The sequence below is a fragment of the Sus scrofa genome, chromosome 13, assembly GCF_054392235.1.
Source record: "Sus scrofa isolate SSC_HxYL_T2T_F1_AM1 chromosome 13, Sscrofa_HxYL_maternal_Yorkshire_Landrace_v2.0, whole genome shotgun sequence".
Taxonomy (NCBI): domain Eukaryota; kingdom Metazoa; phylum Chordata; class Mammalia; order Artiodactyla; family Suidae; genus Sus; species Sus scrofa.
The window spans coordinates 82,935,538-82,948,420 of record NC_139395.1 but is presented as its reverse complement, the minus strand read 5'-3'; the positions used below and the strand labels follow the sequence as shown (position 1 = coordinate 82,948,420).

The 12,883-nt window shown below is 39.8% G+C and overlaps 1 protein-coding gene and 1 long non-coding RNA gene across 3 annotated transcripts in view; one reads left to right on the top strand and one right to left on the bottom strand.

Annotated features, from left to right (window-relative positions):
• Positions 1-12,883, bottom strand: part of SYN2 (synapsin II) — a 175,147-nt gene that overhangs the window by 48,724 nt on the left and 113,540 nt on the right. The gene's annotated exons all lie outside the window — the stretch shown is intronic.
• The window catches only part of LOC106505675 (uncharacterized), a 94,824-nt gene that overhangs the window by 2,217 nt on the left and 79,724 nt on the right, over positions 1-12,883 (top strand). Inside the window, exons 2-3 of one of the 2 annotated variants that reach the window (XR_014823844.1) lie at positions 55-132; positions 1,557-3,675. This is a non-coding gene — a long non-coding RNA (uncharacterized LOC106505675). Of the gene's footprint in view, positions 1-52; positions 133-1,556; positions 3,676-12,883 lie in introns of those variants that run through there. The other variant, XR_014823843.1, reaches the window with a different exon arrangement.

Sequence of the window (12,883 nt, the reverse complement as noted above, 5' to 3'; positions counted from 1 at the left end):
GGGAGCTGAGGAAAGCTACTATAATTGAACACAAAACCTATCCTGTATTTCTAGGCAGTCGAGAGAATGAGTCAAGCTGAGATAGTTCCCATTTTGTCACAGATCTGGAGGAACCTCACATTATAGCTGCTGGTAAGTAGACTATATTTATGCTTATATTTATATCCATTGCTATTTTGACCTTCACTACCCTCCCTCCCATAGAATTCTCTTTCTTTCATTTGCTGCATCTGTGGCATGTGGAAGTTTCCGGGCCAGGGACTGAATCCAAGGCACAGGTGTGACCTATGCTACTTGGCAGTGCCAGATCCTTAACACTCTTGCACTGAGCCAGGGATCGAACCTGTGCTGCCGCAGAGACAACTTGCATCCTTAACCTGCTCTGCCGCAGTGGAAACTCCCCCGTAAGAGTTTATCTGTCTATTTAGGTTGATTCTTCATCTGTAAAAAGGGCCTTTCCACACATACCTATTAGCTATGTTGGGCTTGCTTTCCCAGTGGTTGAAATTTCACATAGCATGTTTCTTTTTTTCCCTTTTTAGGGCCGCACTCGAGGCATATGGAAGTTCCCAGGCTAGGGGTTGAATTGGAGCTGTAGCTGCTGGCCTACAACACAGCCACAACAATGTGGGAGCCAAGTTGTGTCTGTGACCTACACCACAGCTCACAGCAACATCAGATCCCTAACACGCTGAGCGAGGCCAGGGATCGAACCAGTGTCCTCATGGATACTAGTTGGGTTTGTTACTGCTGAGCCATGATGGGTCCTCAAACAGCATGTTTCACTGGAGGTTTTTAAAAGCCCTCCTCCAAAACAAAGGGATAAATTAACATTTATTGGACATTATGTTTTAGGAATTATGTGCTAGTTGCTTTCAAAAGCATCTCATTTATCCTTAAAACAACTTATGAGATAGGGAGAAAAGTATTCATTTTTGAGATGAGGAAACTAAGAGGAAGAAAATGGCATATTCAAGGTCACCTGGCAAGTCAGCGACAGAGCCAATATTCACCCAAGTCTGAGTCCACTGCCATTGATGCTGCACAGCCCTGTCTCCCTCCACTCATCCATTCTCTCTGTCTTCATTCCCACCATTACAAAAACTGACTTGTCATGTATGCTGCATTGTATGTTTCTTTTCCCATTTTCCTTCTTCCCCTCAAAAGGGACTGGATGTGGTGAGCACTCGTTCCACTATACATACTTCCTACGAACTACCCGGGATGAGGCCAGGCTACTTCCTTTCCTCTCTCTGTCCTGGAACAGTCTGTTCTAGGAAATTGTCATTTGTCCTATCCAAAGTCCCTGGCTACCCTCAAATTGCTCCTCAGAGGCACTCAGCCATCCTGCAGTTGAATCACTGAGGTCCATCCCCCCACCTCTGCCCCAGTTCCTTACTAAGCTTCATCAGCTTGCTTCCAGGACCTTGTTCAATGTTCACGGCTCAGCAAGCCCCTCAGGCAAGGGCGCTGCAGTGTACCCCATCCTTTTTACTGTTGCATCGTATTATGAGTTTAAATAACAATCTCTGCATGGCACTATCATGGCTCTGCAGATCTTCAGGACTCTGCAGGGCTCTGTCCACGACTATAAACAGAAGTACATGGAGGAAATGATCCGATGAGGTTCCGTCCTTACACTGGTGACTGTGTGTCTACCTTGTTACCAGCAATGCTTCCTGATGCTTCCTTCCATCTTCCTGTCTCAAGATAGCTCTCCTTCTGTGAGGTAAGTCTCAAAGACATTAGCAATAACCTCTCATTCTATATAAAAACGCCTTGCATTTTTAAAGCACATTCCTTGCCTTACTTGCTCCTTATAATTCAGTGAAGCAGCCACAACACACAGTACTGTCCATCTGACCAATGGAGAAACAAACCCAGAGCAGCTAAAGAGTACACTCAAATCACAGAAAAGTTCATAGGAGTTAAGTTTAGAACTAAGAGTTTATATCTAGGTGCTTAGGTGCTGCCAAGTTTTTAAATTCACTCATTTAGTTTGTGGGTTTTGAACACTGATGTTGAAGTATATTTATAAATTCTGGCTGTGTTTTATCTGCCACTTCCTGCACCTGCTTGTTGACCAAGTTGGCTAATGATACTGTTTTCATGCCTTTTCCCCACCCCCATCTCTCCAATGATCTTAATGCCTTTTCCTTAAGGTAATTTGTCCTGTTGGAAATCTTATTTTGTGTTTCCCAGCTCTGGGTTACTGGCCTCTCTTGACTGAGCCGAAATCTTATAAAAAAGGAGACGAGATAGCAGGTGATGGGGCACAGAGCCTTCTTTTGGAGAATGAGCACATTATCCCAGGTATTTTCATGAAAAACTGTGTAACTCACAAGCAAGTGACAGAATTATCTCCCAATTCTAAGAAAGCACTGTTAGGGGCTGTGTGCTAGAAGCCAGAGGGGTTCTGGATGCACAGTCTGGGTGGGTTTCCTGGCTGTACACTTTTTTGGCTATGTTGCAAGTGGCTCACATTTTTCAAAAAAAAAAAAAAAGTATGTCACATGGTTAAACCGATCTATATTCACAAGCACTTAAGAGGATAAAATGAAAAATAAGTTTCTCCTTTTCCATTCCTTGCTCATCACATATACTCCCCATTACCAGTTGTAAGTATATCCTTCCAGTGCGGGGAAAATGCATGCATATATATCTGCATACATATATGCCTCAAACATACATATGGCATCATACTATATAAGTTCTTTTTTTTTTTTTTTTTTTGGTCTTTTTAGGGCCACATTCAAGGCATATGGAAGTTTCCAGGCTGGGGTCGAATTGGAGCTACAGATGCCAGCCTACACCACAGCCACAGCAACATGGGATCTGAGTCATGTCTGCAACCTACACCACAGCTCATGGCAACGCCAGATCCTTAACCCACTGAGAGAGGCCAGGGATCGAACCTGCATCCTCATGGATATTATGGATATTAGTCAGGTTCATGACCACTGAGCCATGACAGGAAGCTTCTCTTCTTTTTCAAACCTTAATTTTTTATTGCACTTAAAAACCTATCAGTCCTTTGGATAGTATCAACATTTTAACACATTAATTCTTCCAATCCATGAACACAGGATATCTTTCCATTTAATATTTTATTTTATAATAACTTTGTATAGAGAATAATATATAAAAATATCAAACTACTATGTTGTATGCATGAAACTAATATAATACTCTAAGTCAGCTATCATTCAATTAAAAAAATACATCTTAGGAAGTTCCCTTGTGGTGCAGTGGGTTAAGGATCTGGCTGTAGCAGCTGTGGTACAGGCCACAATCCCTGGCCTGGGAACTTCCACATCCCACAGGTACAGTCAAAAAAAAATTACATCTTAGTGATATGCTTTCAGCATATACTGACAGGCTTCTTTTTTTAAACAGTTGCATGAAATTCCATTTGAAGGTCATACAGTAATTTAACCAATATTTACTGGTGAGCATTTAGATTTCCAGTTTGGGGATTATTTTTGCTATTATAAACAGAGCTGCAATGGCTTACATTTAAGAATATATCCATAAGATAAATTATTTTTTCCAACTTTACTAAAGTATAATTGACAAATAAAATTAAAATATTTAAAGTGTACACCATGATGATATATGTATATTTTGTGAAATAGCATAACCACAATCAGATTAATAAACATACCCATCGCCTCACATTAGTACCTTGTGTGTGTGTATATGTTACTCTCTTAACAAATTTCAAGCATTCAATACAGTATTTTTTTTTTTTTTTGTCCTTTTGCCTTTGCTAGGGCCATTCCTATGGCATATGGAGGTTCCCAGAGCCACAGCAACGTTGGATACAAGCCACGTCTGCAACCTATACCATAGCTCATGGCAACGCCAGATCCTTAACCCACTGAGCAAGGCTAGGGACCGAACCCACAACCTCATGGTTCCTAATCAGATTTGTTAACCACTGCGCCACGACGGGAACTCTTCAATACAGTATTATCAACTATAGATACCAAATTGTACATCAGAAGGATAAATAGTTTATTACAAAATTGCTGGTGCAAGGAAGAGACATAGCTTTTACTGATATTGGCACACTGCCCCCCATCCAAGAAAATGATTATATCATTTTCCAGTGTTTGAAAGCTTGAGAAAGTTACTTCACTTCCCTTGGTTACCCCCACCTCCCCCATAGTCCCCTGCATAGGCTGGGCACAGAGAAGGTGCTTAGTAAGGACTTTGAGACTGCCAATCTTGTCAAATCAATCCAATTCACAGCTAAACAGATCCCAAGATGTACATCCTTGAAGCCCAGACTAAAAATATCTATGGTGCCTGTGTTGTCAATTTCCCCCTATTGTAACATTTTCTTAATAAGACTAGCAGCTGAGGATCTATGTGAGTTTAATGGCTTGCAGCTTCCTTGATCCACCAGGCAATGAACCATCTCCCCTTAACTGCTAAAATGAGTAGAGGCTTCTGTATTTAACTCTTCTGACTCAAGGCACAGACTACCCACAGCAATTCCCATCCACCAGTCAACTAGGGCTCATGAAGCTGAGGAGACTTCATCAGAGATTTTTCTGCTAAGGTTGCCTCAAAACTTGGCCCATATTGGTAAGCACAGCTTAAACACTCCCTCTTCATGCTTCGGAAAAGGCAGAAAAGTCTAGAAATAGCCAGGGTAGCTGAGTTCAGGCCTAGTTTGACCATTTCTCAGCTACGTGACTTTGGGCAAGTAACAGCCTCTCTGAGCCTCAGTTTTCTCATATAAAAAATATGTCTAATAATGATTTTAATAATAATAGCAAACATTCATTACATACTAACCATTGTCCTAAGTATTTTATATATTTTATCTCATTTAATAATACTTGACTCTCAAGTTGTTGTGAAGACTTAATGAAGGCATATGAGAACAAATGATAGGAAAGTGTATTGGAAACTCTGAAATGTTATGCAAATGTGAAGTACTATTGGCAAAATGCAATAAACATTTATACACCAGGTATTACCGTTGTTTTACTATTACCACAGCCAGCGTGGCTTCTTCCTCTTCTGAACATTCATCCCATTTTTTGTCTACTCATAATATTTGGCTCATAGCATCACCATCTGATACCACCTTACAAACTCAGTTGTCTAAAAAAAAAATCTGTGATACCCTTCCCCCACCCTAGCCTCAGACCAATGGATTATGTAACAATACTTCGGAGCAAGAACCACCCATATGAGAGTCCTGGATTTTCCAACATTTTGGATTTTAAATATTATGTCCTGTTGTCATATTATATGGTCTAAGGACTGTACAAATATGATCATCAAATCTATAAATTTCCAACCGTTCCTCAAACTGTGTACTTATTCACAATCAGGCTTTGCTTATTGACTGGAAATGTTAGGAGTGATGGTTGTGGCTGAACACATGTAGAAAATCAGAAGAGGCTGCCCTCAGGACTGAGCCGTCTTCTTCCTTCTTGCATGTGCATGGCCCAGGGTGTCATGGTTTTTGTTTTTTTTTTTTCTCTTCTTCCCCACATGAAAATCTGTTCTCAATCTATATCCAAACTAAAAGACCTATAAACAGCACAGAGTGTAGATCTTCCCTGGGTGCCTGAGGCTTGCACAAGAATCAGAACCTCAAGCTAGAAGATAAAAGCACCAACAGTGTTCCCAGTAAATACCTAGCACTGGTCTGGACATTTATCTCTAACAAGGTTCCCTAGTTTCTAGATATTATTGCCTATAACTCCTATTCTTTCAGCCAAGCATCTGTAGGCATCAAGAAGTTAGAAAAGAAGCTAGAAATAGTAGAGGATTCCTATTTCCCACCCTGCACTCAAAGGGTAAAATCAGGCCTGCCAGTCTTGGGGAGAGTTTGTGAGCGCCTGGCGCCACCCCCTGGCAAGATGTGTGCTGCAGACAGGCTGTAGCCCCAGCTCGCTCACCCATGGAGCCGACTTCGCTGCACGGGTGATTCTCTCCAGGTACTTATTTGCTGCTCTGACAAACCAAGCCTGAAAATTAACTATTGCTTCTAAAAAGTGTGTGTCCCCACACCCAAATCTAGATTGTTGGCTTTTTTTCCAACTGTAGAAAGAAAGGCTGTGATTTGTCTGTAAATTCAGCAATAATTTACTAAATACCCAGTGGAAGATGCTGGAAACGTAGTAGTTGCCAAGCAGAGAAAACACGTCCAGAAAAGGAGACCAATATGCTTATGGGTAATTTGCTAAGGTCCTTTTTAACTCGATATTTATAACTAGTATTCACAGTCCTACCTCTCAATATTCTCCTTTAAAAAGTATTTAATGCCCACAACTAAAATAATAGCAACAAAATTTCATAGAGCTCGGAAAGATTTAAAGTGCAAACTAAGTTTCCTCTGCCTTCATGAATGTTACAAGTTAGCAGGGAGCAGAAACATAAATAAAATCCCAGAACATAAGGCATAAGATGCATTAGGAGTGTGGACACTACACTGTAGGAACCCAAAAAAGGGAAATCTCTGCCTGGAGAAGTCCAGGAAGGCTCCAGAGACAGACCTGAGTCTTAAAGAATGAGGGGGACTTTGCCACAGAAGAAGGAGAAAGCAGAATTGAAAGGCCAGTGCCAAGGCACAGAGGCTGCCTGAGCACTGAGCACTGCACAGCCCAGCTGCCTTGGGAGTAGGTCACACAGACTGAGAAGCCAGAGCTGAGGCAGCGGAGAAAGGGAAGGGACAGACTGTCAAAGAATATCAAATGTCAGGCTGAGTAGGTGGGACATAACAGCTTCCAAAAGACCTTTTTTTAATCTTTTATTATGAAAAAAATACATCCTCAATAGTTTTCAACATTTTGCAAATGTTTTTCATTTATTATTCTCACTGTTGTTGAGACTATTGGGTGTGCTAAAGAAAATCCCAAATATCATGTCATTTCTCTTGTAAAATTTTAAGTAATATCTCTAACTTACAATGGCTTAAAATTTTTTTTTATTGTGGCCAAATATATAACAAAATTTGCCATTTAAACTATTTTCAAGTGTACAACTCAGTGGCATTCAGTACATTCACAATGTTGTGCAACCAGCAACACTATTTCCAAAACTTTTTCATTATCTAAAACAGAAACTATGTAACCATTAGGCAATAACTACCTATTCCTCCCTTCCCCTAGCCCCTGTAACTTCTAATTAACTTCTCTCTCTTTCTCCCTCTTTTTTTTGGGGGGGGGGAGGCAATTAAGTGTTTATTTAAAGAGAGAAGAGTGAGAAGATAGGTGCGGGGAAAATACAGGCACAGACAGGCTGGGTCAGGGTCAGGGATGGAAAGGGAGAGAGAGACAGAGAGGAAGAATGTAATTTACTTCTCTTTATGGATTGCCTATCCTAGGGTGATGAGTCTTTAATAATTATTATTATTTAATAATTAATAATAATTTAAAGTATCTTTACTGAGTTGATAATCAAATTTTCCCAACTGTTTCCCAAAACATTGTCAAAGATTTTACGTGGAAAGGTGACATAATCGGATGTGCCTAAGATCTGAGAGACCACTTTGTCTGGGACATAGAAATGAGTAGAGGGAGCCAACCAGGAATCAAGAGCATTTGGGAAGCTGGTGCTGTAACTAGACTAAAGGACTGCTGTTTACTAGTACATGGCAAACCAGTAGCTACTGCATAACACCCATCAGGCAACTCAATTGATCATTTGATTGGTTAGGCCTAGAAACTTTGAAGATAACTGGGAAATGATAGTGATATTAAAAATAGGCTTTAGGAGTTCCCATAGTGGCTCAATGGTTAACGAATCTGACTAGCATCCATGAGGATGCAGCTTAGATCCCTGGCCTTGCTCAGTGGGTTAAGGATCCAGCATTGCCCTGAGCTGTGGTGTAGGTGGCAGATGCGGCTCGGATCCCGCATTGCTGTGGCTATGGCGTAGGTCAGCAGCTACAGCTCTGATTCGACCCCTAGCCTGGGAATCTCCATATGCCTCGGGCATGGCCCTAAAATAAAAAAGAAAAAAAAATGGCTTTAATTGAGTGATACAAAGACATCCCCTACAGATGTTCTGGAACAAAGACAAAAATGAGACCTAATATAGGTAGGCCTTACATTGGTAAAAGGGTTCTTAACTCAAATCTAATTCATGAAGCATAAAACTTTCTTTTAGTACACCGAGAAATGTCTGTTATGGGTAACTGGTTTAGGAATAAGAAAAAAAAGAATAGGAAGAAGTGACCACTTTTCTGGATAAAGGCAACATGCTGGTCCTTGATGTTATTAATTCAGTGATTAAGTAGTTAAATCAAATTCGCTGTAACTAAATTATTTCTAAGATAAAAAGCAAGCTGCATGGTGTCTTAGTTAACATTCACATAAATGATCTGGAAGAGAATGCATGGGGAAACTGCCAAGTTTGCAGATGGCATTCAGCTTTTCCAGGGATTAAAATGCCAAGTTGATTAGGGATAAAGTGAAAGAAGATGTGGACGTGGGCAGAAAAGTGGCAGAGGAGTTTTAATGTGACTAAGTGTAAGAAAACATATTCAATGGGAAATGATTTTATCAGGGTATCATGAGTGTTCAATTACAATCCAGAAAAGAACATGAAATGACAGAAAATTGTTTCCTTAAGTCCTGTGAGATGTCACAGACAAAACACAAAAAGGTTAAGAGAGTGAAAAGCAAAAAAAAAAAAAAAATGTTGGTTATCATCAGAAAGTTTATTGGAAATTCAACATAAAGGGTTTCCTATACTCTGACCTCATCTCATACAAGACATAGTACTTTCATGTTTGTGATACAGCATACCTCAACACAAATGACATGATGAAAGTAGAAATGGCCCACAGAAAAACAGAACAAAATGAAAAGGCTCTGATTTTTAGCAAAATCTGATAGAATGAGTCTTCTTCAGTCCATAAAGGTAAAGATCCAAAGGGGATAGAAGGGTGTGAAGGAGGGAAAGAGAACTTGAGTGATTGTGTTTATTATACACATCATTCATCCTAGATAGCCAAATTAATCTCACAAGATTTTATGCCTTACAGGAATGGCATTTCAATGTTACTGGTTTTATAGGAAAACGAGGCTCATAAATTAAGTGACTTGCTTAAAAGTAGCAGTTAGTGGCAGAGCTAGTCAAATTATATTTCAGCAGGTTTTTGTTTTTGTCTTTTTGGGGCTGCACCCATGGCATGCGGAGGTTCCCAGGTAGGGGTCGAATTGGAGCTGTAGCTGCTGGCCTACACCACAGCCACAGCAAAGCCAGATCTGAGCCGCATCTGCAACCCACACAGCAGTTCACGGCAATGCTGGATCCCCAACCCACTCAGTGAGGCCAGGGATCAAACCCTCCTCCTCATGGATGCTAGTCAGATTCGTTAACCACTGAGTCAGGAAGGGAGCTCCCTTATTTCAGCACTTCTGATGATCAGCTTTAGAGACTGTATATTTCTTTAGATGGGGATTGTGCTCTACTCATTTTTGTATCCTCAGTGCCTGTCCTACTCTTTGGCAGATAGTAGATGCTCAGGAGATGTTTATGGAGCTATTGAAATGAATACAGCTAAACATTTGGAGGTTAATATCAGAAAGAGTAGCCATGCCCAATCTGATAGAGCCCTGGACTTGTAGATCTCTGAGGATACTTATTTAGTCTTTCTCTGGAGATTATAAAATTCTCTCAAGTTATCTGCAGAAGGACTTCAACAGACCTAGATGGCAGATGAGACCCCTTAAGAAAAACAGCAATCTAAAGTTCTGAAAATGACTAATCTCTGAGTAAACATGCCAGCTGTGATTTCAGCTGGGAACAGCAAATCACTTCTTCTGAGCAGATTTTCTGAAGATCTCTATTTCGGGGAATAATTAAGTGATGCAGTATCACAAGATAACAAGATTATCAAACACAAGGAAAAAAAAAAGAATCCTGTAACTCAGGAGAACACATGATGGGAAGATTAGATGCATTTGTCTGTAATTATAGTGGAGCTACAGAACAGAATGCTTTGGAGTCATGGGACAGATTCTCTTTCCATGACTGGCTTATAAAATTAAATCAGGCTGCTTTGATATTGGACTAAAGTAGGTCAGCATTAAAGTCTGCTTTGGAGAAATATCAAGCAAATATAATTTTCAAAAGATATGGATTTATTTTACACCAGAAAAACGGGGATCCTAGCACTGACAAATCTCCAGGTTTAATTCCATTGTAGGGTCATACCCACAAACACCACCACCCTACCATAAAAGCTATTCGTCTCTAGATACACAGAAACATCCTCAATGACCTGGCCCTAACCTTCTATTCTAAACTTATCTCCCACCATTTCCCTCCTGCAAGACTGCTGCAGTCTGTGTGAATTAGAAAAAGGCATTTCTTCCTCCATGGGGACATTCCTGCACCAGGGTACTTGGCATGGCAGGTAGAATGTGGGGCTGCGTTTCACCCCTGCTCGTCTCCTCAGTCAAATGCCCCTGTGCAGTGAACAAGCTGCACAAGCACAAGCAGAAGCCTTGTCCTACTATCATTCAGACACTGAATTCAGACACTGAGTGGTACTACTATGTCAATCTGCCATTCAGACACTGTTTATCAACCACCTCTTATCAAAATACTGCTTCTGTGTGTTGGTCCATTTAGAAATCACCCTTTTCTCACAAATATCCAATCTATGGAAACAACCTAAATGTCCAGTGGTGAACAAACAAATGGATAAAGAAAATATGGCATATACATATGATGGAATATTATTCAGCCTTTAAAAAAAAAAAAGGAAATTCTGCCACTTGCAACAACATGGATGAACCTGGAAGACATTACGCTAAGAAAAATAAGGCAGACACAGAAAGACTAATACTGCATGATCTCATATGTGGAGTCTCATGTAGTCAAACTCAGAAGCAGAGAATAGAATGGTGGTTGTCAGCTGTGTGTGGGGGACGGGGCGGGGGGGGGGGAATAAAGAAGTATTGGTCAAAAAATCCAAAGTTTCAGTTATGCAAGATGAATGAGTTTTGGAGATCTGATATACAGCATGGTAATGATAGTTAACAATACTGTATTGTAAACTTGAAATTTGCTAAGAGAAGAAGGAGGAAAAAGAGGAGAAGGAAAGGAGAAGGAAAAGAAGAAAAAAGACATTCTTGCTGTGGCTCAGCAGGTTAAGAACCCGACATAGTATTTGTGGGGATGCAGGTTAAATCCCTGGCCTCCCTCAGTGGATTAAGGATCTGGCATTGCTGTAGGGCCTAGCTGTAGCTGTGGTTTAGCTCTGATTTGACCCCTAGCCATAGGTGCAGCCGTAAAAAGAAAAAGGAAAAAACAAACAAACAAACAAACAAAAAATGAAGAGGAAAAAAACGGGGAGGAGGTAATCTCAAAGGCTTTGGATGTATTCATTAAGAATACCATATTGTTTTTCTTATGGCACTTGCTGGTATGGTGAATTACACTGATTGATATTCAAATGATACATGAAAGGTTAGTTCCTGGGATGAACTCCATTGGGTCATAATATATGGTCCTTTTCATGTATCATGGGGCCCAATTTGCTTAAATGCAGTTAAGAATTACTGCCACTTTGTTTACTGGGGATTTTGGTTTTTGGTTTTCTATTCTTGTGGTGTCTTTGTCTGGTTTGGTGTCAGAGTAATAATGCTGGCTTCATGGAATGAGTTGAAAAGTAAGAATTTTTGTGGAAATTGTACTATCTCTACCATAAACATTTGGGAGAGTTCATCTGTGAAGGAATAATAAGTTTTCTACTATAGGTACATGAATAAATCTTACTCTGTTATATCATATTATATCATATCATATACGTTCTTTTAAATACCTAATTAGATTCCATTAGTTATTATGTTACAAAGAATAAATGCATCTAGATTTTTAAGTGGACTGGGACAACAATCAAACTTTCCCCACCATGTTACATAGAAAGGAGTTATCCAAGCTAACTAATAAACTTTGCATTTTAATCAACTGCCTGTAGCAGTGGAAAAAGCATGGATTTTAGAGCCAGACTAACCTGGGTTTAAATTTCAGGTCATGAACTTACTACCTCAACTAGGGCTCTTTACTTCTCCGTATTTTCATCTATAATACTTCTAAAGTTTGTTAGATTTAAATGACACTGCCTTTAATGTACTCCTCAAACATGCTAAACTCACCATCTCTTCTGGGCTTTTGCCCTTGCTGTTGGATACACCCTTACCCCAAACCTTTGCAGCACCTGCTCTTTCTCACCATTTGTCAGCTTAAACATTACTTCCTTGGTGATGTTTATTTTCTGACTACCTGAGCTAATGTGGTCCCCATCTCTCCCAGCATTCTCTTCATATAATCTTCATAGATTTCTTTATTTTAAAATTTCCTTGACTGTTTGTTTATTTTCATCCATTTCAACCAAAATGTAAGTTCTATAAGAGCAGAGACCTTGTCACTATGATAACTGCTGTATCAAACCCATGTCCAGCTTTACTATAATGCCTGGTACATGTTAGGTACCCATTAATGTTTGTTGAAAGAATCAATGAGTATGTAAATTATCTTGCACAGCACTCATTCACACATTTTTAGATCATTTTCTTTCCCCTTTCTGTGTAAAAAAATCACTGGGTTAAACAATGTGCCTGTGTGAGTCCTTTGAAATGCAGAGTGTTTCAACAAAATGGATTCATTGTTTGAACACTGATCAGGCATTTATAAATGTAGACAGAAATATGGTCATTTACTCCAATGTGTGATTAGACCATCCATGATCTTAATGTTTTATTATAGGTACTAATCAACATACCAGTTGTCGAAGTGTTTATAGACTTTACTCTCATATGAGATGTTAATAACATAATATTCCCTCAGCCTTCTGAGAGGGAAAATTTTGCTTGAAGTTCTTTTATTTATGAGAAAACAA